This window comes from Hylobates moloch, unplaced genomic scaffold (genome assembly GCF_009828535.3).
Source record: "Hylobates moloch isolate HMO894 unplaced genomic scaffold, HMol_V3 SCAFFOLD_22, whole genome shotgun sequence".
Classification (NCBI taxonomy): domain Eukaryota; kingdom Metazoa; phylum Chordata; class Mammalia; order Primates; family Hylobatidae; genus Hylobates; species Hylobates moloch.
In genome coordinates this window covers 12,776,648-12,800,386 of record NW_026652297.1, presented here as the reverse complement: position 1 = coordinate 12,800,386, position 23,739 = coordinate 12,776,648, and the positions used below count along the sequence as shown (strand labels likewise).

Sequence of the window (23,739 nt, the reverse complement as noted above, 5' to 3'; positions counted from 1 at the left end):
CGAAGGTAAACAAAGGCGGGCTGAGGGACGTGTAGGGGGAGGCCGGGCTGGCTGCGCCACGCTTACTTAGCATTACAAAACCCTCTTACAAATCGAGACAATTAGGAAGTGACTTGCCTCTGGTGGCCGTCCGGTCTGGGGGCCCTGAGCGCTTAGGGAAGACCCCTCCTCCCGCCCCCTAGGAAGCCCAGGAGGCCTGGGACGGAGACGCCACGGTTTTCCTGTCTGATATAACCCCAACTGACAGTCCTGTCAGCCGCTCTGATAGCCCCCATAGCTCAGTGTCCCTTAATATCTCCTAAGATGAAGCTTACAGGGTATCTCCTCGCAGATCCCAGCGCGGGAGCGCCCTGGGCGCACAGAGCCCCCCAGCTGGAGAAAGAACCTGGCGCCCACGACCCCATCTGAAGCAAACCTGAAGGGTTAGGCTGGAAAGGGGCACGTGGCGAGTGCGAGGGCAAAGTGCGAGGGGCAAAGGCCTCGGACGGTGGCTGAAGCTGGAAAACCGAAACCAGGGTCCCCGGTTGCGCTTGGTCTTTGGCTCAGATGGGGAACTAAGAAACTAGGGTGCGCTGTAGCAGAGAGGAGCTCAGGGGGCTGCGGCCTCACTCAGAGGTGGCTGAGACCTCTTTCCAGCCTGCAAAGAGCCGGGGGCCCAGTTCGGGTCCTGGGACCTGAAGTCAAAGACTTGGCTCAGGCGGTTTTTGGCCATCACACTTCGTTTCCTTCCTTCTCAGACTGGCCTTCCCCAGCCATCTGACCTCCTTAGACCTGGTCCCAACCTCTCCCCCCACCCCCATCCCCGCAAGGGCCTGCCTCAGCTTTGTCTCCGTCGCCCCGAGGGCCGCGGAGCGTCCGCCGAGGTGAGCGGCCGCGACTCGCCCTAACAAACAGCCAAAATCCTTCTCGTCACGCCGCTGACAGGGGCCGATTACTGACTTTGAAGTCAGGCGCAGACAAAAAGAAATCCCCTGGGGGGTGTGGGGGGGCAGCAGTCCCTGTCAAACCTGTTTGCTCACAACTGTCTCTTTCTTTCAAGAAAATCATTAAAGCAAACCTGTAGGGAGAGGAGCGCCCCGCCCGCCCGGAGTGGAGAAGAGCCGCTTCTCCCGAGCGCGCGTCGCGCAGCAAAGAGCAGCCAAGAGTTGCCCTGGACAGGCTCCTGGCATCCGGAGAACCCGAACTCCGGCGCTGCGCGGGGCTCCCGTGGCCCTGCAGGAGGAGGTTCTGCAGATCCCTCTGCGTTAGGCACACGTCCGGCAGCCAGGGAGCCCCAGACTTCTCTCGCTTAGCAGCCTGGGCCTCCTTCGAGAGGGGTTGGCAGGGAGGGCCCGGACCCCTCGCCTGAGGCTCCCATTACTTCCCCGGGACCCCTCTCCCCGCCAAAAGTTACCCAAATACATGCCTCGTTCAGCGCCGTCGCTCCTCTGTTGGGTGTTCCCTAGGACAGCAGAGACCTGAACAGCATGCTGCTGGGGTGGCAGCCATCGGCGCCGGCGCGGCAGGAGCAGAGTTGTTTGGGTTTTACCTAGGTTTGCTTTCTTAAACCTTGGCTGCCATCTGGCTCAGGGGTACACTGGCTACATCTTCTGAGAGATGCGGAATTCTTGGCCCCTCTCCGCCTCTGGCCTCCCTCATTCCGAGAACTCCGTCAGCCTTTTATGCACTTCTCGGTTTTGGATCCGACTCCAAAAATCTTTGATTCCCTTCCAGTTTCCGAGTTTTTCTATTTAAATATTAATTCATTAGGCCCGCTGACTTTAAAGACGGAAAAGACCGGCTACTTTGAGTAAATTACACTGAGGTGTGAGTGACTGACATCTGAGACCCCCTTAACGTTTGCATTTTGGAACTGGAGCGAGCTAACTTGTAGGAATCTCCGGTGAACCAAAGCGGGATGATGTTTCCGTCTGAGTAGGGCCAAGGGACTTTCATTACAGCTCACCATTTAGGGAAGTGTGTCCCGCCCGGTCAGCTTCTCTGGAGAGATCCGAGACTGCCAGGGCCCGGAAAACTTGGCCAGCTGTGGTGCCAGCACTCTTGTTTCCTTCATCTCCCCCCCAGCTCAGGCCTTGTTACCATTGTTCAAGTGGACAGTGAATTTCAAACCATTTGAATTTGAACATCACCTAATTCACAAGATTCGTGTAAAGAATTCTCATTTATTTGCTGAGTGGATTGTGTGTGAGTGTGAGGGGAAAAGGCACAGGGACAGAAGGGGCCCGTTAGATTTGGGTGCAGGAGAGCCGGGACCCGTGCTTCCCGCCTCCACCGAGGTGCGTGCTCTCCTGGCCTCCGTCCTGCCCTGCCGTGCCCTGCCTCCTAGGCTCTAGTGGACCTAGCAGTGGGAGAGCTACTTGGGCTGGTTTCTTTCCTGACGCTGCAGGGATGGGCATTGGCCTGGAACCAGAAGCGCAGGCGCTGGGCCACGGCACAGTAATTAAGAAAATAATGAAAGTGATGGCGGATGGGGGCGCTAGAAATCCTGGGGCGTCTACTTAAGACCAGAGACTGGCGGTCGGCCCCACGGAATCCCGGCTCTGTGTGCGCCCAGGTCCCGGGGCTCGTTACTCACTTCCTAGCCCAGTCCCTGGCCCTGGGTCCCGCAGAGCGGTCATCGCAGGCTCCTGCCCAGCCTCTGGGGTAGGGTGAGCAAGGTGTTCTTTTCGGAAGCGGGAAGGGCTGCGGGTCGGGGACGTCCCAGGGCTGCCACCGCTGATTCTGCATCCTTTTCCCTCGAATCCCTCAGCTAGGCATCCTCCCCGATCCCCCAAAAAGCCCAAGCACTGGGTCTGGGTCGAGAAAGGGAACGGGTGCCCAGGCCGGACAGAGGCTGAAAGGAGGCCTAAAGTTTCCTCTTTGCTACAAAGTGGAGAAGTTGTTCTACTCTGGCGGGCAGTGGCCTTTTCCAAACTTTTCCACTCAGGTCCGTAAGAAAAGCAATTCATACACGATCAGCGCTTTAGGTGCGAGGATGGAAAGAAACTTCAGAAAAACTCTGCCAGACAACGCGGCAGCACTTGGCCTCGGAACAGAGAGGAGAGAAAGACCTGACCGCGGCACTCAGGGCGACCCGCCGCACTAAGTTTGGGGGTTCCCTCTGCCTCCAGGCCTCTGTCGCCGGAGCTCAGGCTCTCCTAGGTGCTTCAGGGCGAGGCTGCACCTCTGAGCCCCGAGGAGGCCCTGCTAGCGCTAGCGCGGCGGTGATAACCGAGGGAGGTGGGTGAGAGGTGCGGCTGTCGAGGCAAACGCGGAGCACCCGCCCAGTCCTTCAGGGGCCGACAGCCGGGAGTCCCGAACGCCGCTTAAACAGCTCCTTGCTTCCCGCAGCCCGGCCACATCCCTGCGGGATTTCTGGACGCCCCGCCAGGGGACCTAGGGAGGAGGGAGAGAGGAGGGAGAGGGAATGGGCAGCCTGGGCGCACGCCACCGGTCCCCGTACGCCCGGCACCCCCCGTGGCGCGGCGAGTCAATGGGATTTGCACACTCGAGGTGTAACAGCATTACTGCATTAATTACCATTTCCATTTCACGTCCAGATTGTTTACTTATCTGCGGGAAACATATGTCGGGAGAAGTTCACATTCTGGATTCTGCTCCGCTGCCCAAGGTGCAATTCCGGGGAGGCGGCGAGGGGGGAGGGGAGGGCTTCAGATTTTTTATTACACCCTCTAGCCTTATCTGCCGCTGTAAATTATGAGGATCCTCCATTGAGCGGCATATGGAGATTATATACTTTTTTGAATATCGTTTCCCAAAGCCTGCAGATTTTCACTTTGAAATGAAACAATCCTCTGCTGGCTCCCCCAGGGACAGGCGTCTCCTGCGTTCCCCCGCGCGGCCTGGGGGACCCTTCTCGCAGAGCGGGCGCGCACCCACATCCCCAATGCCGTGGCCAGCGCCCAGTGGAGGCTTCTTTCATAGGGTCTAGAATAATCTTCCGGGGAACACCCATCCATAGGCAGCGTTTGAGAACTAAGGCAGCTCCCTTGCTCTGTTTTCCTGCGCCTAGCCCCCGGACCTTTGTGCCGTTTGCAGCTCTTTTTCATTTCGAATACCCGCATAGACGCGAGCCCACTTCTGCCCTCTTCCAACGCTGGGCGGCTCCGAACCCGCCGCGAGGGCTGAGGTGTTCACACCTGCCCACAGCAGCCTGCCTCGCCCTCAAGCGCCTCAAAGCTTCCTAAGCGCTTACATTGGTCTTGGGACAGCCGACTTTGGCTTCTTTGTTTGTTTGAGGGACCGCGGAAGTGGCGGGGAATGTGCCCCCGCTTGAGACCGCTTATTGTGAGCCCTCAACGGAAATCCTGCACGGAAGGCAACCGCCTCCCCGCTCGCGGTAAGCAGGACCCACCCGAGTAGCGAGGACCGAATCCCATCTTTCTTATCTCTCGGAGACTCCTTTCAGGCTGAGATCAGAGAGGGAGGGAAAAAGAAGAGAGAATCATTGTTCTTCTTTTTTTAATTTAATATACCAAGCCACCCGCTCAGGTCATTTATATGCTTAATTTAGTGATAAAAGTCAATAAGCGGAATCACAGGGTTCCTCCCTCTTTCTATTTCTTTTGACCACATTTTTCTACAGTAATTGGGAAAACAGTAAAATATATACACCCGCTTTCCCCCTTCAATGCTTTGTCTGCAATGAGATTATAATAAGTGTACTTTATTAATGTAATTTGTTTGCTTTTTTAAAGGATGCAAGGGAAAATGTGCCTTTTAAGAGATTTTTTTCCATCTTATCTGGGTTCAGTTTGCAGAATTACACATACTCTGTGTAGACACCCACCCTCAAAAGCCAAACTCAGAAATTTCCTTGAAATGCCCGTTTTTATGATTCAGAAATATCCCGTGGGAAACCTATTGTGATGTTATACCAGGAACAATTAAATGGACCAAAGCAATGCAATTAAGGCAGAGAAGAAATAAGATGGAAAATGGGGAGAAATAAACAGATTCTTTTCCATTAAGTATTGTTTTGAGATTTCTAATTTTTTCAGGACCTCTAAGAAAATTGTGAGGTGTCACTTCTCTCTTCTGGGTCTATCTGTAATTGAATCTAGGTCACTATTCTAAAGCAAGAAAAGTCTGCTTTCCACTTTCCTACATCAGGCTGAAATTTGGGGGAGGGACAAGGGTCTTGCAATTTCATTTAAAATGTAATGGTGGATGAACTGATAAGCAAATAGGGAAAAAAGAGTCTGCTTAAAAGAAAAAAAAAAGCATGGTTTTAATATGCTACAGATGGGGGGAAAATGATTTACATGAGAGTTTATTTCCTCTTTGCTGATATGAAAGAATTACAGATACAAAACCCACTGATCTATAGAATAAAAAAAGAAAAGAAATGTTATTTTCCTGTAAAGGTGTCAGTTCATTTATATTCATTTAACCATCCATCCATCAATTCACTTTCTCACTCCTTGCACATTCTCTCTGGCTCTGTTAAACCTTCCCTTACCAATACACTTTGCTAGAATATGCAATGAAGTTTTCTTTTAAAAAATAGTGTGAGATTGAGATGAAGTAGGTAAAGATAAGTAAAGAGAGAAGGTTTTGTTGTTGTTGTTAAATAATTACCCCCAATAATTCAGCATTATGACATGATTTTAGAACAAAATTTTACCCATATTCACATCTCATTACTGCTGCAGTTTGAGTACATACAACATGCCAGTGGTTAAGAATATATGCAGAGGATATGCAATTATTTTTTCATAAGATATGCATGCAATACAAAGAAATTTATTAGTTATAAACTTTCCTGTAACTTAAAAAATGTAGTAAAAGATGAGTCAGATGTTGGGTCAATAATTCATTGTTTTATTAAAATGGCTGTTTTAATAAGTATGAACTAGTTCACATTTCCCTAAGGATTTCCTGTTTGCTCAAGGTATGAGCAACATCAAATCTTTTGTGTTTAAAGTTTCCAGGTCCAAAAACATGTATAGTAAAATTTGCATATATTAAGAAAGAAATGAAAGGTGCAGTCATTTGAGGAGCTTCCAAATGCTGGAGAAGATTACATAAGAATAGGTTTTACTTTTCCTGAAATAAAAATTGATGACCAGTATAACAGATATTTCCTCCATATTCTCCCAAATAAAGGGGTAACATAGGTCATCTCCTCTTTCAATGACACGCAAATGAATGACTGGAGACCTATAGATCTAAGCAAGGACAAGACCAACAAGCAGCATCTGATGCTGGTTTTCATAAGTAAGAAAAGCAGTACATTGTTTAAGACAGCAATGCATTCCCACAGGATGAATCTTCTCCAGACTGAAGACCATTTCCTTCAACTTTTTTGTTTTTCTGTCTTATCCCTTTCTCCTCCTCTTGTTTAGTTTTCCTTTTTTTTTCTTTTTTAACCTGTAAATACTATTGATGAATCAGAAATTTTCTTTCTAGGTCTTCATAAATCATCAGTATAATTCTTTGTCATGCCTGCTTCTTCCTGGTCTCACTTCCTCTCACTGTGGTAATCCATTTTCTCACTCACCTAATTTTTAATCCACCAAACTAAGCATGAGGCAAAAGGATTAACAGTTTGGGCAGAAGTTAAAATGTCTCATGGATGTTTTGACTCAAACTCTATAGACTTATTTGCAGCAAGTGTTTATGATATAAATCAGCTGGATGAGAGGGCAGCTTTAAGACATTTTAGAATTGTTTCTTACCATTGTCTTTTACTTCCTGGGCTCTTCAATGTTTGTCATAATTATACCTAGTTAGAAGGCTTCATTTGCTCTGAGTTATCATTGGGAACTAAATTGAGAAGAAAAGAACTGAAGGCCTGAAGATATGTCATCTGTAGAAAAGGTGAGCTGAACTTTTCTCTGTCTGAATATACTTTGGGTTTACAATGAGACATTTACGTATTTGTATAAATCGGTTATACTCTGAGCTAATGTGAACACAAACTTGGTATAAATACAGATGACTCCCTCTCTGCTGCTGTGGCAGGTTCAACCAACAACTGGGGCTCAGACCAGTCTTGTCACCACAGGCTTGGTGAAATTCAAAGTGTGTCACAAAACTACAGCAGCATTCATGGCCAACCTATTTGGTAGAAAGGATTGAAATCAGATGGGAGGTCGATTTGCTGTCTAAATCAAACAAACTTAGCTCCTTTGCAGATAACTGAAGATGCTGCAACATTGCTCGAAAACATTTTATAACAAACAGGTGAAATAAGCGATAATGAAGGTGGGTTTGGATTTTTTATTTTAGAGGGAGAAATTTCATAGAAAATATGAATCCTTGTCTCATGATTAGTGTCTCTCTGCAACAGCCCCATCCTTCTGCAGGTGGCCTCTTCTCGAGCTTTCTTGGCAAATCAAGAGCTTCTGCCTTTTGGGGGACATCCTCTTGACCTCCCACCCATATCAGCTCTTAGAGGACATTCCACAGGAACATTGTCTTCTTGTCCTCCAGTATTTTTTATGGAAACAGAAATTAGGTTATCTTCCTTATGCTCTAGATGGACATCTGAAATCATCAAACCCTTGAGAGAAATAGCCCTCATTCTCTTATGAGACAACGTGGAAGAAAACAGGTAAATTTCATCTGTGATGAACTGTTGCCAGAAAGAAAATTGCCATTATGATTTCATTCTTCTTCACTGGGGAGGGCTTAAGAGTAGGATAAACTCAGAAAGAAAAATAGTTCTTTGGATTGAGGCCAAAAAGGATATTCATTAATTTATGTCTTTTGGTCATCCTCTGAGTTGCAACTAGAAGTCAAAATGTATTCCTTTAGTTAGTAAGGGGGAAGCCAGTTGAAAAGGCCTTAATTAGTTAATGCATTTGCCAGCCCCTTGTGGTTCAAATTCCTTACTTTCCTGAACAGCAAATAATTTCCTACTCCCCTGAAGAATTTAGACTCTCTATGCTAAGATTCCACACCTCTGTCAATGAAGCAAGGTGGGAAAGTGATGATGAAGGGATCAGCATGCCACTGCCAATTAATCATGAAAATTTTGATAATTGGCCTTTAGTCCCCTACTGATGGTGTCAACTTCACTCATATATTCTTTCCCCTGATAAGAAAGGGCAGCATCAAAAGCTCTGACGGTCTTACTAGGAGAAATCTATGATACTTAAAGAAAAAAAACTGGAGTGCCATCAGGCCAGCCCTGGAAGTCTGCTGGAACCTGGTAGAGATATTGCCTGGCACAAAAGCCAAAGGCTGAGCACCAAGCCTCAGACCATTCATTTAATGAAGTCCTGGCTTGGATGCAGAAAAAGAAGTCAGGAAACTTGTATTTTACTTCCCGTGGCATCGACTATGCCTGGATTGGTGTAAAATAGTCCACTGGATGCGAATGAGTAAGATTTTGATTTCTCTGCAGTCAGCGACTGAAAGAAAATCCAACATTGTTAACAGTGTTTAAGTATCATCTCAACTAATGAATTAAATGAGATTGCTTTTTCTTTCATTAAAACGTGTTTTAGGAATATGCTTTAATTTATTGTATCTCTTTCCAGGACTCTGAAGATTTGTCTCCATATTCTCTGGAAAGATGTACTCTATTTGCAATAAGAGGGAGCCATATGGTTTATTAGATGGTTGTTAATTGAGCATTCTGTGCAAAGAAGTTTGTGCCTTAGGTATTTTATCTTGTTAAATTCTCCCCAAAGCATTATTAGGTAGGTGCTGCTATTATGCCAATTTCAGATATGAGGAAAGTGAGGCTCAGAGACATTAAGTGACTTACCCAAGAGCTCACAGACCTCACATGGAGCTGCTATATCCAAGCTCTCTGTCTTCCCACTACTGTCTTTAAAATCAAAGGCTTACTGGAGGTGAGTAAAGGAAGGAACAAAGAACCCATGGCATTCACAGCTGAGGAAGAGTCCAAGGAAGGGGGGTAAGGGGGAGGAGCTGAAATACCTTCCCTGTCTCAGTTTGACCTAGAATATTCAGAATCAAAACTGATCAACATCTCCTGTCACTGAACTCTTACTAGTTGGGCCCACACTGCTTCAGCTTTATAATCCCAAGTCTCACTGGCTGCTTCTAAGTCTTGCAGACACAGCCAGGGACCAGGACACCACCAGGATGATCCCAAATCATCACATATGAGAGGCACATTTACAGACATGGATTTCCTGTAAAGCTTACCAGATAAGCCCCCGGCCCCTTCCAGTCCCATTTCATGATGCTCATTCCAGAGCAGCCTTCTTTATCACACAGCTTAGCAATCGAAGGTAAATATGTTGGGAAGGAAAGAAAAAGTATTCCTGAAAGTCCTATGTCTTGTTCTCCTGCCCTTAATCGGGTTTAGTAAATCTGTTACCCTGATCATCCCCTTGAATTTCTAAACTAGATTCTTCAAATCTGCCCAATCTCTATGTCTTTGCCTTGAGATAGGAACAATGTTTCTTGCTTGCTCAGCCTGCATTGGGCTGTTGGGTATCAACCGTGGAATACCAAGTGGCTTTTGCATTTCTCTGCTAATAATAATTTGCATTGGATGCATCTTTCTGGAAGGTTCAAAGCTTGCCATAAATAAAAAGTTACTGATTACAATATTTATGTTTAAGGCAATATTGGGACTTTCCAAAGCCTCTCGGTTGTTTTGGGCTCAACTTTTATAGAGCTTCTCTGAAACATGCCCATTTACTCATTCTTCTAGATTTAGAATTCCACTCTCAGTTGGAATACAGATGATCCCTAACAAGTCACATGAAAAAATGAATTGTGGAGCCAGAAGAGTGAGTTCTTGGAGAACTAAGGGCCAGAGATCTCTGAGCAAGATTTGATAATTTTATAAAAATTAAAAGACAATTTGAAATGTTATTGGTCTTCCTAAAACTTTTACTCGTGAACTGCAATTGATGACACGATCACTTGTGCCAATTATAATTTTATACCAAAAGACTACAGAGCATTGGATGGGTGTGTTGGGCAGGTTTCTCACAAACGCTGACAGAAAGGCCTGACGAAGGATGGGAGGACAAACTGGGGGGGTGCCAAGTAGAAAAACAGAAGCGATGGCTAAGTGCTCGTCCTGGACTCTGCCCTTTGATAAGGGACTGAAGGTCCCTTATGATCTTCTTTCAAATTCCACCATCACAGTTTTAGTCACATCCATCTATAATATTATTTACTTTCAGACTTTTCTTTAAGTTGACTCACTTTTTCACTTTAACCTTACCCAAAGCAATAATGCATATAAATCATAAGTTTGTTGTAATAGATTTTTTGTAATACTAACCAAAATTAAATTTATTCCTCTGTAACAGAGATAATTTCTCAAATTACTTTGGAAAACATCAATTTAAAGTGCTCAGTTTACCACTTGAGGAAAACGAGAGAAGATCAGAGGAGTAAAGCCATTTTTCCAAGGTCACACAGCCTGACAACTGGAAAGCCTGGCCTCGCACCTAAGTCTTTTAGGTATTGGCCCAGTACTCTTTCCTTCTATCATCTTTCCCAGAGGCAAAGAAAAAAAAACTATCAGGCAATTAGCCCTATGTCTTGGGGGTAGAGGGCATGAAGGTTCACCAGGTTCTCTCATAAAGTTTAAACACTTTCTCGATGGTGCTAAACCTTATCTTGGTTACTCAGACTGTCTTCAGTCTGTTAATTACATTGCATAAAACCTAACACATTTCCATGGAAGGAGCTCTAAGAGAAGAAGGACCTGAATGGGTTTTGAGAGCCAGGGTCTGCCTATCCTTTAAGAAGGTCATCTGGGCAGGAGAAAGCAGGAAGGGAAGGGAAAGGCCACTAACCACAAGCAGTCCAATTGTGGGTAAGTCACTAGTGTCAAGGAATGTAGTCTCCCCAGTCAGGCGGGGTCCAGGTGCTGCATACTGCCCAAACTGCCTGCCTTCCCCTGGATATTTGTTTTATCTTGGAGCATGTGGTGGCCTCAGAGAACTGAATTCTTGATCTGTGGCCTTTCAAAGTCTATGGTTGTTTCCAACATCACGTCTGGGATTTGTTACTCGCAGCACAGATTCCAAAGGAGCCTTCAGTAAAAGTAAAAAGAAAGAAAGAGAGACAGAGAGAGAAAGAAAGAGAGAGAGAGAGAGAGAAATAAAGAAAGAAAGAGAAAGAAAAGAAAAGAAGAAAAGAAAAGAAAAGAAAAAAGAAAAGAAGAGTTTAGCCCCCACAAAAGCAAAAAGCACCCAACGAATCAAGCATTTTGTTGCAGACTTGTGCTAATTTTGTTTATTTGTTTATTACAAGGTGCTCTAAACCTCCTGGGGTATTCCACAGCTTTAATGACTATGTGTAACACCACCTAGCTAACACTGCTTTTCCATTCAGTCAACTCAGTCTCACAGCAGTCCTCACAACTACGTGGTCTCAGGTATTATTTTACAGAGGAGGCTGGAGCTTTGGGAAGTTAAGTGGCTTGCCTACAGTCACAAAGCCAATACGAAGAGGACCTGAAACTCAGATCTTTTTTCCCTCCCAGTTTGGGATTCTTGCTATCACCCTGTCACTCTTCTAGACCTGTATCTCTCGCATCTCTATCGTTCTTTCCTCAAGTCAACATACATTTCTCCAGAGTCCTGATGTCCTTCATCAGTCTTACCTTGGCACGATAAGTAATTCATTGGGACTTTTCCGCTTTGGATTTGTTTTGTCTTTCCCATTCTTTTGAGGCTGCAGATTAGCATTTTGGCTAATCACTTGGGTATTAAAAGTTAGACCCCCTGGGCCTAAATCCTGGAACTACTCCTTGCTAGCTATGCCAACATTAGCAAGTTGCTTAACCTCTCTGTGTCTCACTTACCTCATCTGCAAAATGGAAATTGAAATAGTCTTCCTAGGTAATTATAGCCCTGAAGGCCTCACAGGATTATTTTGAGGATTAAAGAACACAATGGTTGTAAAGTATTTAAGTACCATGCCGCACAATTAATGTTAGATATAATTTTGAGTGTTTTCTCTTTTTTCACCCCTTTAAAAAATCTTCTTCTGAATTCAGGATTCCTTTTCCCCATATATTTTTATGGTGAATGAGAATATCGGCTTAGGGTCTACTCTGTTCATCTCTTGAAAACGACATTATACTTTTTCTTTTAAAAAAATGACACAAAGAGAATCCCCAGCCTTTTCCCCCTCTCCCTGTGGCTACAGTTTTCCCATCATTTTAAAAGGTTATTTCTTTTCTTCATAGCACAATGTGGTGGGATGAAGGGGAAATGGTTTAGAAAATTTTAAATTGATGTATCTTATTTGTTTCCCCCAGTTATACTGAAAAGAAGAAAATCTCTCCAGTTTCAGAAACACTGGCCTTTTGGATACTGAGGAGTTGGAAATGGAAAGGGGATTTTAATGAGTTTCTCGGCAAGAAGGCTAGAGAAAATATTATCCATCTCCCCCTGTTCCCCAATTCAGCAGCTCCCTGACTCCTGTTTTCATCACAGTCCTGTTAGATAATTACAGCCCCGAAGCCTCCTGTTCCTTCTTTCTGTGCTCCCTGAATCTTCTTTCCCAGAGCCAGGACCTCTTGGAAATTCTCAGCCTCTGTTAGTTGCCCGCTCTGGGAGCCTGACTCCTCCCATCCGTCATCTCTTTCTTCTCCCCCTTCACCTGCTGTAGTGTCGCCGCTGTCTGTCTTTACCTCAGCTCCTTACCATTCCTTTCCCTCTACACCCTTTCCCTTTGGTTCATAGTCAGGATGTGCTAGTTGCATTCAGGCCCTTTTTGACACTAAGAATTCAGGGCAAAGCCAAACCCTGGAGACTACTGTCTTCCCCTTAGTGATGCTAATGAGTATAATTCCTGATCTGAAATTACCTGCACTTTATTCGGCTTCATCTACTTTTCTGCCACTTACTCCCTGTATAACCATAGGCTATGTACCCTACCTCTCTCCAGGTTTGTTTACTCCGCAGTTAAAAGGAGGATTAAAACGGCAATCACAACAACTTGCTACAGATATGTTAGGAAGATTAAATGGGATAAAATGCAGGGTGCCCAACCTTCCTGGCATATAGTAAATGCCTATAAAATATAACAAATGTCATGTATTATTATTAAATTGTATCTACATCGTAGAAACTAATGGAGTGGACTACTTTATTAATTTAGAGTTCTCTCTTTTTCCTTTCCTATGATATTTAAGCTGGAAAACCCAGTATAGTTTTAAAAATCAGTTGTTCAGTCATTGTTTACACAATCTAGATTCACTTAAATAATCTTTCCAGTTTTTATGTAAACTCAATGACATGCAGAATAATAAACTGAGGGAGAGGGTTTGGTCCACACCTTCAGGGTCAGAAAACAGAGTTTTAACCCAGATAGAATGGTGAAAGAGCTTATAAGAAATCACTAAACTTTAAAGCTGTGGTCTGTGCATACCTAGAGTCTTTTTCTCTTTCTTTCTTTTTTTTTTTTTTTGAGACAGAGTTTCGCTCTTGTTGCCCAGGCTGGAGTGCAGTGGCACAATTTCGGTTCACTGCAACCTCTGCCTTCTGGGTTCAAGTGATTCTCCTGCCTCAGCCTCCCGAGTAGCTGAGATTACAAGCACCTGCCACCATGCCCAGCTAATTTTTTGTATTTTTTTAGTAGAGATGGGGTTTCACCATGTTGGCCAGGCTGGTCTTGAACTCCTGACCTCAGGCTATCCAGCCACCTCAGCCTCCCAAAGTGCTGGGATTACAGGCATAAGCCACCGTGTCAGGGCTCCCAGAGTCTTATTTCATTTTATTTTATGTATTTTTTGAGACAAGGCCTTGCTCTGTCACCCAGGCAACCTCGACCTCCTGGGCTAAAGCTATACTCCCACCTCAGCCTCTCTAGTAGTTGAGATTACAGGCATATGCCATCACATCCAGCTAATGTTTTTTGTATGTTTGTAGAGATGGGGGTCTCACTATGTTGCCCAGGCTGGTCTTGAACTCCTAGGCTCAAGCAATCCTCCTGCCTCAGTCTCCCAATATTCCGGGATTACAGGCATTCACCACCATGTCTCGCCTACCTGGGGTTTTAGAAGTTTAGAGCTTAGAGAAACACTTGAGAGCTTTGCAGTCACCCTCCCATTTCCAGATTAAAAAAAAAAAAAAAATCAAGGGCCGGGAACAGCAAAGTGCCATGGTTAAGGTCACACAGGGGACGGTGGCAGAGAAAAGTCATTTGGGGCCTACATTTATGTAGGCTACACTTCCCTATGCTGCCAGAACAATGAATGAGAAAAAGAAAAATTTAGTCCATCGTTTTGGGCCTTCTTTTGATACTGAATGCTTTTGTTTTTGTGCCTGTACACATGCGAAGCCTCTGGTGGAATGGTCTGGGGGCACTGTGACGGACAAGCAGCACTATTAATACTGGTGGCTCAAAGTAATGACTGCCTGTGTGTTGACTGCCTACGCTATGCCGGGGGCTTTCTGTTCATCTTCTCATTCCATCTTTACTAGTTACTGCAACTCTTCAGGGTGATGTGATTCTACTTTGAGGATCCAGGAGACTAAGTACCCAGCCCACTGTCCTTACAGCCCCAGGTGCATATTGAGATCTGTGTGTCTGCAGAGAATATGCACTTTTTCCTGTGTCATGCTGCTTAATCCATGCTCAGAACTGACTTCCTGAGAAAGTGACAAGGAGAGAAGTAGAGTGTGAGAGGACGAGGCCCAGAATGAGAGGGTAAAGATGTTTGGAAGAATCAATTCGGGAAGACTTCCTGGGAGAGGTAGTTTTGTAAAGAGTTGAGGGTAAGTCTGTACGGGGGCATGGAAAAACAAAAGTCTAGTTTACAAATGTATCTTTTTACTGCCTCATATCCCGTTTCTGTGTCAAATGTTTAAAAAGGCTCGCTGTCTTTATTTAAAAATATAAAACCAGGCAAGGCTGGCTTTTTCACTCAGCATAATTTCTTTCATTTACGTGACATTCTTGAAAAGGTAAAAATATGGTGATAAAGAACAGATCACTGGTTGCTGGGGGCTGAGAACTACGGGAAGGTGTGGCCAACAAATGGGTCACACCAGGAAATTTTTGAGGCGTTAGAACTGCTCTGCATCCTGATTGTAATAATGGTTGCATGAATCTACCCACGTGTTAAAATTTGTAGGACTGTCAATTGCATTGTATCTTAATTGTTTCAAATTTATTTATTTTAAATTGACATATAAAATATGTATTTATCATGTACAACTTGATGTTTTGAAGTGTACATACATTTTGTATATACTTTTTAAAATAAAACAAAATTATAAAACAAGGCACAGAAACATATTGAAGAACACTTGGGTTGCATTCACAGTGATGGGGAAGTATCTCATTAAATCAGCCCCTCTTCAGTATGTCACCTGGTGCCTCTCATAGTATAAGCCTGATGTTCAGCTAACAACTGACCTTCTCAGGGTACCAGCTGAGGGCTAGGGGCTTGTCCCTTGTAATTCTAGGTTCCAACTCTTCTGTGGGCCCCTTTAGTCACTCCATCTGAGGCAGTAGGAATGGAAGTAGGGATGGATGAACAAGGGAAGGAGGGGGATCACATTTGGGTGGGAATGTACATCTTGCTAACAATGTTTTTTTTTAATTTTTTTTAAGAGGCCTTGCTATCGTCCCAGAGTATGGATGACATTTCCCCTAAACCTATTATCTCATGAAATTAAGTACAGATAAAGAAATTCTGTAAGACGGAATGTTACTCTAATGTAGCGTTAAACCCTCTTGCAACCATAATAGCAACTGCTACCATTTACTGAGAGCCTTCTCACGGGATCAGGCATTTTACCTACATGTGCTACCTCTGTTCTTCCTCACAATCATCCTGTTGAGGAGGCTGTCATTTCCTCATTGCTTATGTGAGGAAATAAGAGCTGATAACTTTGAGCACAGTTAGAAGGCTAATCCTTGGCAGAGCAGGGATTTTAATCTAGGTCTCACACTCCAAGTGCTGGTGTCCTTCCTGTCACTTCCACTGGCCATTTCAGCTGGGGTCATCCAGGTCTACTGAGGAGACTGCCCTGCCCCACCTCTCCTCCTCTTCCTCACTCACCACTACGGGCAACCTCATTTTCCAACCTGCCCACTTGGACTCCTCTTACCTTTACGACCTGTCCCCACTGTCACCTAGCCTCTTAAGAGGTTTGTCCCTGCTTTGACTCTGTCTATTCCCAGCCCTCCCATTCTTCCCCTTTATGCTCTTGGAACTATCACCAGTAGCTTGGAAACAGGGAGGATACACAAAGTCAGGAGAAGATGAGCTCCTGGCACTCCACATGGTCAGCCACACTTATCCTTACAGATCTTGTTACAAAGGGTGGTCAGGCAGCATAAGCTGTTGGCTGATCAGACCGTTACTCTTTTTCTCTTCATGCATAGATATGAGTGTTGGAGGGAACCTCAGCCCTGATCTTGTCTAAGTTGTAGGAATTGCCAAGACCTTGGTGGGCTGACTTGGGAATCCAGTCATCATGCAGAGCTGTGATCCTCAAAGTGTGTGCATCAGCATCAACTGGGAGCTTGTTAGAAATGCAGATTCTCAAGCCCCTGCCAGATTCACTGAATCAAAAATTCTGGGGGTAGGGCCTAGGAATCTGGGTTTTAACAAGGCCTCCACGGGTGCTTCTGAAGCATGGTAAGTTTGGGATTTACTGATCTAGACCAATGCTTCTCAGACTTTAATGTACATAAAAATGCCAAAGAGTCGGTTGCCAGATTTAGCAAATAAAAATACAGGTGTACTTATGGAATATGCTTATACTAAACAAATGCATTGTTTATCTGAAATTCAAATTTAATTGGTTGCCCTATATTTTATCTGTCAACCCTACCTGAGTATTTTTTTAAATGCAGCTTCTGATTCAGTAGGTCGAAGGTGAATCCTGAGATTCAGTATTTCTGACAAGCTCCCAGGTGACAGATGCCCAAGCTGCCAGACGCACTGAGAGCAAGGATCTAGAGCTACTTGTTACATGCAGATCCTGAAGCTCTCCCTGAACTTACTGAGTCAGGTTGTCCCAGGGAGACACTGATTTAGAATGTTGTAACCAAGGGACCATGTGTTCTGAGTCACAAACATCCCATTTACAAACTGTAAGTTCAGGATTCACACATAGGTGAGACTCGGCATACACAGTAGTGGAGATAACCAAGAATGGGGTGGTTTTGCTGAGAGGCAGGGAGGAAAAGAGAAAAGTGCTGAGGTGGATGATCAACTCACTGTGGGAGTGGAGGACCCAGGAAATAGGAGGCTTGTTGCAACTCTGGGAAGGAGTAAAACTTGGGGCTGCCTGTCCGCCAGGACCCCAAAACACAAGCAACATCTCCATGTGCAAGATGCTAACAGGCACATTTATCGAGCCTCTCCTGTGTTGAGAAACTCTAGGTGATATCTCATTTCAGTTTATTCTCAAGCAACACTTTGAAACTGAAATTCTTTCCCCCATTGAGGAGATGAAGAACCCAAGGCCAGAAAGTGCTAAGATCATACAGCTAGCAAAACCTGGAGTCAGGATTTGAACACAGGTCTGCTCTCAAAGCCTCTCTCCACTGCCTCATGTCTCTCTCTGCTGATGCTCATTCTGTGGTAGCTATTGAAGCACAATGGTGGTTCCAGGAGATAAGTGGCCACTGTCCTCTATAGCTGCAGCAGCAGATTCCTTTCCTTACGGCATCTGCCTTCAACACCCTCCCACCTGGGCCTCTCCATTCCATCACATGATGCTCAGATCATGGCCTGCACAGACTCAGCATGCTCGGTGACTCACCTACGGCTTATTTCTCTCCAGAAGTCTACCCCACATGTTGGAAGCTACTAAAGAGGGCCTGACCACCCGCTTCATTAGGCCCATTAACCTTCTTCTTTTGCAGGAGCCAGATTTGTCATGTATTTATTCTTGATGCATTTTTTTCCTTTGATCTTCCAGAACAGCCACTTCAATTTAGGTTTCTACCTGGACATGATAAAATTCCAAGCATGTTCTCACCCCCATCCCAGGTTTCAAGGTGTATTAGTTTAAAGAATTCCTCTCCATCTGAGGAAATGTTATTGTCTGAGCAATACCAGAGTTGGAGGTCCCAGACTCACTGAGGGTAAGACGTTAGAATTTCAAACTCTTAATCCTATTGATTCCCAGTCCTTTTGATCTTTTCAGCACCTGTCAGGAGAGTTGAGTTTATATAATTGGGGGGAGGGTGACTGATTGGCTCTGGTTTTATTACGACCTGTTTGTGCCATTTAATTAATAATAAAAACAGCTGCCAGCTGCTGAACCACTTGAGGACATCTTTGCAGCTTCTGCTTTTCCAAAACTCAGGCAATTATTTGGGTTTCAGGAAGGTGACTGAATCAGATCATCAGCCGGGATGGATTTTGTTTTGCCTTTAAGCAACCTCCAGTCATCCTTTGTAGAGTCCATAAGTGAATTGAATAACCAAGAAACACACAGCTCTTTTCAAGGGCAGGAAAGGGGAAGAAAAGTAATATTTCCTGAGTGTTTAGGTTGTGCCAGGCACTTAACTCGCTTAATCCTTTCAACAGCTTTGAGTCATAGATCTTATTATCCCCATTTTACAGATTACAGAGTCTAGCCCCAGAGGTTAAGAAACATGCCCCAAGTTCAAACAGCCAGAAAATGACAAGGCTGGGATAAGAATTCGTCTGTCTGATTTCAAAGTCATTGTGTTTTCACGCTGTGTAGGTTGAAGAATTTCTTAATGCATCCTGAAAAGTAAGAAAACTTGTTTGGTTCTGTTTTGTTGTTTCTGCATTTTTTAAATGAATAAAACGTGCTATTTAAAAGTCCTAGGTTCTCACTCAACCAAATGTGAAGACGCATTAAAAGCTCTGCTAAGTAAGTGAGAAATATAAACAGGTCAGTGAAATGATATAGGAATCTTGAGAAACAGCTCAATGAAAATCAGTCAGGGAAGTGATAGACTAATAAATAGTGTTGGGGAAACTGACTTTCAATATTAAAATAAAGCTAAGTTCCTATCTCATCTCATACACAAAAACAAATTCCAGATGGCTGAAGTATCTAAAGCTTAAAAGAGAAAAAATTAAACATTTTAAATTATTAGAAAAAAATAGGAGAATATCTTAGGGCAGAGAAGACACCAAACAATAGAAATAATAATGGAAAACATAAATAAACTTAGCTACCTCAAAATTTAATTTTTGTAAAACAAAAAACCCAGCTTACAAAGTTAAAAGAAGAGAAGTAGCCTGAGAGAAGATATTAGCAAGACTTACAACAGTCAAGATTAGTATTGAGAATGCATTAAGAAAGAAATTTAAAAAAAAACTCCTACAAATCAATACTCAAAGACAGACAACCTAGTAGATAAATGGGCAAAGATTATAGAAGAAGAAGTTCACAGAAAAGAAACCCACACCCTCAGAATGAACAAATAAAAAAGTGTTCAACCCAACAAGGAAATAACAGCAAAAATAACAAAATTGGCAAAAATTAAATAATATATCCTTGTTATGTATGAGTGAGAATATGGGCTAATGGAAATGTCCACAAATTACTGGTATCAGTATAAATTTGTACAGACATCACGGAAATTATTTTGGCAGTATCAGGTAAAAATTGACAATGTGCATCACCACCCAGGAACCCGCTTCTAGACATATCTAACAAAGAAATTCTCATGCAAGTTTCATGGACACAGAGTTCTGCCCTCAGAAGGGCCCTGTGCTTGGTTTAATGCTCTGCTTTCACTGTCTTGAAGTTCTTAATAGTTTTACTTTTGAACTTGTGCTTTTAAGTGATGTTCGCTGGGGCACTGCAGCATGTCGTGAATGGAGGAGACGGGCGCAATTTGCATGTCATCCACATCTTGCTGCCCTGTTCATGTATAGTATTCAGGATGCCCCACGAGCACAGAATCCCAGCGGACCCGTGAAGTGTGGGAGTTCAACAGGACTCAGGGCAAGAACAAGGTAAGTATGTTATGTCTTCAGCTGAGTAAGTGGGGAGGTAAATACCCGAAGATGCCACTCTTTCCCTTTGAACTAGAACTTGCTTCAAATGCAGAAACAGGGATTGGCGAACCAAAAACTATGAACAACCAAGGAACCCTGTCGTACTTTTTCTAACTCATGTTCTTCCTGTATTTGCCAACCACTTACACTGAAAATGATGGCAGAGAAGGAAAGGGAAAGATTGGACATCTCACAATCCTTTTTTCTTTCAGTCCTTCCTTATTCATCAGTAAGCCAAAGGTAGAGAGTGTTGGTAGACTGTGCATGAGCCAAGAAATGAAATAAAAACAGTTGGGTTCATTTTGCAGCATTTCCACTCTTCCGGTGAGAATGAAATACATACACATTTAGGAGCTGCAAAATGCAAGTTGTATCATTTCCATGATTTTACATACAAGTTAAATATGCTTATATTTGCATTTAAAACAGGTATTGCACAATATAAAAATGAAAGGTAAGATTTATGATAATAGCTTACATTTTTAATTTTTCTTAGAACAACATTAGGATGACAAATAAAAAAACACCATCATGACAAGTCAAGAGAGAGATCATAGAAGAAAGGAAGAAGCCTTAGCTTTTATACCTTTAATGGCATTTTTTTCCTATATTTTGAACAGAAGGGCCAGCTTCATTTTGCACTGGGTCCACAAATTATGTAGCCAGGCCTATGCATTTGCACAAGGAAACATGAACAAGAATGTCCATTTTAGCATAATTGTAGAGGTTAAAAAGAAGGAAAATAATCCAATGTCCAAGAATAGGAACATGGAGAGATTACGATATAGTCTATAGGATGGACTGCTGCATGGCAGTATTAAGTATATTAAATAAATTAACCAAATCCATAGGTACATAGAAGGAGATAAAAAAATTGAGAAGAAATTCAAGCTGAAGATCATTACAAGATATAAGAGCATGCATCTATGTAATTTTATAAAACACCCCAAAATTCATTATTTATGAACACATTTATATATATGGTAAAGTATAAACACATCCACCAGGCACACACCAAATTCATGACAGTGATTTTATTTAGGGAGAGAAAGAGAATGTCACCAAGATGAAGAAAATGGAGGATTTCATATTTAATTTTAATCTTTTATTTCTTAAAAAATTTTTATAAGAAAATGTTAACTTTATTAGCTTTAACAAAATGTTTAGTGCTGAACGCATGAGTCTGACATGCTGTTCTTAATGATCTCTATACTTTTTAATTAAAAAAACTCCTAATTTAAATAAAGTAGACCAGCCATTCCTTCCACTATCCCTCCATTCCAAGCACAATTTCTAAAAACCAAAAAGAAAATTTGGTGAGAATGCAGAGGGGAGCCCTCCATGCATATGTTTCTTTGAACAAGATACTAAAACATGATTTTACCTACTTATCAATATGAGAGAGATGGCAGAGAGGCCTGGAGTAAATCTCCTCGACGTTTGTGAATGAAAGTTATGCACAGACCGTTGGCTAACCGTCGGATTGGCACAGAAAGACACTAGCTTCCAGAGTAATGCTGTTTTTTAACTCTCTTGAATTGACTTTTTAAAAAATGCATGTGACTTTTATGTCCTGAATTTGCTAATAAGTCAGACCTTTGGAATCTTCCATTACCTTCTGGAGCATGGTTACATTCTTGGCCCTGGACCAAACAAGAGCACAGTGGTGATTTACTGATGCATGCAGCCCCGCAGTCCTGGCTCACACACAGAGCTGTAATAGCTCTTTAAACTCTGAGGGCTTGAGTTCCAATTCATTTACCATAAGCACAATATAACATGGAAATTATTTTGGCTGCAGAGGCAAATGTAGCCCATTCATGTATAAAACCATTGCAATAAAAGGAAAAGAAACTTAATCTAGGAAAGTGATGCCTGTTATTGGTTTCTTTTCTAATTTTCTTTCTTTCTAGATGCTGGCTCGTTACTGGGAATTTGGCTGCTATTTGAGGCCTGGCCCTCTTAAGAGCAACATAGCACTGGTAATAGTCCCTGGAAGGTGACTTTCTCAAGCTCAGCCCAATTATCCATTTTTCTTCTGGCCACTAATCTTTAACTCCATCCCATCCACTAATCCATTCCCCCATGAGCAAACCATGAACAGGTAAGTAGCAGGGGACCTCCATGACACTTTTAATTGAAATAACACTTAATCCACAACCTGCACCGCTGTCACTTTTCTACGCATACCTCAAGACTTGGCAAGGATGAAACATGACTAGTATTTGAAGAATACGAAATTCAAGTATCTCTTCTGTTGAAAGTAGAAAGAGAAAAAAAGCCTTTCTATAAAAGCTAGATGGCATTTGGAATTATTTTAATAACTCCCCCACAACTCCTATTGTATCCAAGTTGGTTACAAAGACAGAATTAATCTTTTCAGAATAATTTATAGTATTTATTCTAATTTACATAGGAAATAATAAATATTCACAAAATTATAAAAGTCTCTGTCACTGACATTTGTAGACACTCACAATTGATCTGAAGTGTCTTCACACTAACTGTTCACCTCATGGAGTGGTTGTAGCCAAGGTAGGATCGTTAGCAAATGAAGTTGGAGAAGCCATTTTGTGTCTCAAGGTGAGACTGACATGCTGAAGGGAGCTTGCTGAGTCAGGGCAACCTCCTCCAGTCTTATGGCTTTGCCTGTCCTATTACTTTGATTCTGATGGGTATGTGGTTAGGAACCTGGAATTTTATCAGCTTATATTATACTGTATCTGCACAAAAATCAATATACAATTAACTATTAATTATTTGGAGTCCTGTAAAGAAGAACTGACAAAAATATCCACCTGAAGAACCCGTAACCCTATCCATAAATCATTAATATTTGTCTTTGGAATATATGATATGATTTATATTTCAACCAATTTGCCTCGCTAATTGTGTATGATTTTGACTAATGTGAAAACTGTTTGCAGTCTGTGTAGGTAGCAAGTGGAGGAAGATAAGAAGTCTGTTAGATGGTGGGAGGAGGGGAGTCGGTCATGGAGAAACCACGGTTTTACCCTATGTAATCCATAAAGTTGATAATGTGCAAAGTGGATGCTACTTGATACAAAGAGTAAAGTTAATTTCCCTTTACTTGCTTATAGCATTTTTTTTGTTCGCTAACTCAAATCACTGCCAGGTGAGAGGGGAGAAGTTGGGGGACAGTTGTGACTTCTTTGTTTCCATTTTGCAGGTTGCATTCAGGAATACAGGAGAGTTCTTAGCATGACTGAGACCATATAGCCATTTACTTGGAAGCTGAAGTCCCTGTCATGGATGTCCTAACACCAAGCTCAATTCTGCAGCAAAGCAAAAGTGTACTCACTGGGCAGACAGATACTGATTACAGGACTCTCTCTAGAGACACGGCCATACCCTGAATTTATTTACTGCCCCCTGAACATACTAGGCACCAGGCACTGTTTAGAGAGAAGCCCCATTGCTACAACTGGAATAGCAGGGCTATTCCTTGTCCCATTGCAGATCATTATTTTCCTATACCTCATAAAATTAGCATTTTTAAATGTTACTAAATGGTATTTATACTTATTTTTAATACTGTGTAATGTTTCATCCAGTAGCTAGGTATACCTTAAATATCTAATCACTGTTTTATCATCTGTTCAACATTTAATTTTTTCAGTTTTTGAGAATTACAAATACTACAAAGAATATTTTTGCAAATGGCTCTTTTTTTTTCTTTTTTCCGGGGGTTGTGGGTGGTACCAAACTACTTAAAGAAATGGTACAAATGAAAGAACTTATGTGTATGTTTTGGTATATGTGTTTCCCCCGCCTCCCACCATCAAATTATTCTCTTAGAGTAATTCTCA

At 43.0% G+C, this 23,739-nt stretch overlaps 1 long non-coding RNA gene across 4 annotated transcripts; it reads left to right on the top strand.

The window, feature by feature from the left end:
• The first annotated feature begins 4,158 nt into the window (after positions 1-4,158).
• LOC116461944 (uncharacterized) lies at positions 4,159-13,029 on the top strand. 4 transcript variants are annotated; one of them, XR_009211639.1, is made up of 7 exons: positions 4,159-4,339; positions 6,736-6,822; positions 7,295-7,558; positions 8,490-8,612; positions 10,251-10,404; positions 10,965-11,326; positions 12,215-13,029. It is a non-coding gene; the product is annotated as an uncharacterized LOC116461944 (long non-coding RNA). The 4 variants fall into 4 exon arrangements; XR_009211640.1 differs by having other exon boundaries at positions 6,732-6,822; positions 7,484-7,558; XR_009211638.1 differs by having other exon boundaries at positions 6,732-6,822.
• Positions 13,030-23,739: the final 10,710 nt, after the last annotated feature.